The following is an 854-nucleotide window of genomic DNA, read 5'->3' on the forward strand; positions in this document are numbered from 1 at the left end:
ATCTGGACCGGCAGACCTTCGGTACTCAAGACCTGAAAGTGGAAAGGGAGGAGATGAAGGGAGAGAAAGAGGCCCTGAAAAAGGAAGTGGAGACTCACAAGATGGAGCTTTGTAAGGAGAGACAGAAGCTCAAGGTAAGTAAGACCAACGTGGAGCTAGAGTTGGAGAGCTGTCTGGAGATGGAGAGGGCTCAAGCTCATGAGCTGCAAGATAAACTGAGCAAGATGGAGGAAGCTCTCCGAAAACAGGAGGAGGAGGCAAAGGAGACACTTGAAAGATCCCAGGCTTCCCACAGAGCCCAGCTGGATGAGGCTCTGGCTCAACGTGTCCCCTCCCCACCCAGGGAAACACAGCATCTGAAATCCCAGATGGGAAAAATCAGCAACAGGCTGCGAAAAGCCATAAAAGATCTGGACCTTCAGTTCTTCATTTCCGAAGACCTGAAGGCTGAATTGGAGCAGGTGAAGGGAGAGAAGGAGGCCCTGAAAAAGGAAGTGGAGACTCACAAGATGGAGCTTTGTAAAGAGAGACAGATGCTCAAGGTAGGTAAGACCAACATGGAGTTAGAGTTGGAGAGCTGTCTGGAGATGGAGAGGGCTCAAGCTCATGAGCTGCAGGATAAATTGAGCAAGATGGGGGAAGCTCTCCGAAAACAGGAGGAGGAGACCAAGGAGACACTGGAAAGATCAGAGGCTTCCCATAGAGCCCAGCTGGAAAAGGCTCTTGCTCAACGTGTCCCCTCCCCACCCAGGGAAACACAACATCTGAAATCCCAGATGGGAAAAATCAGCAACAGGCTGCGAAAAGCCCTAAAGGATTTGGACCTTCAGTTCTTCATTTCCGAAGACCTGAAA

The sequence above is a fragment of the Etheostoma spectabile genome, chromosome 15, assembly GCF_008692095.1.
Source record: "Etheostoma spectabile isolate EspeVRDwgs_2016 chromosome 15, UIUC_Espe_1.0, whole genome shotgun sequence".
Taxonomy (NCBI): domain Eukaryota; kingdom Metazoa; phylum Chordata; class Actinopteri; order Perciformes; family Percidae; genus Etheostoma; species Etheostoma spectabile.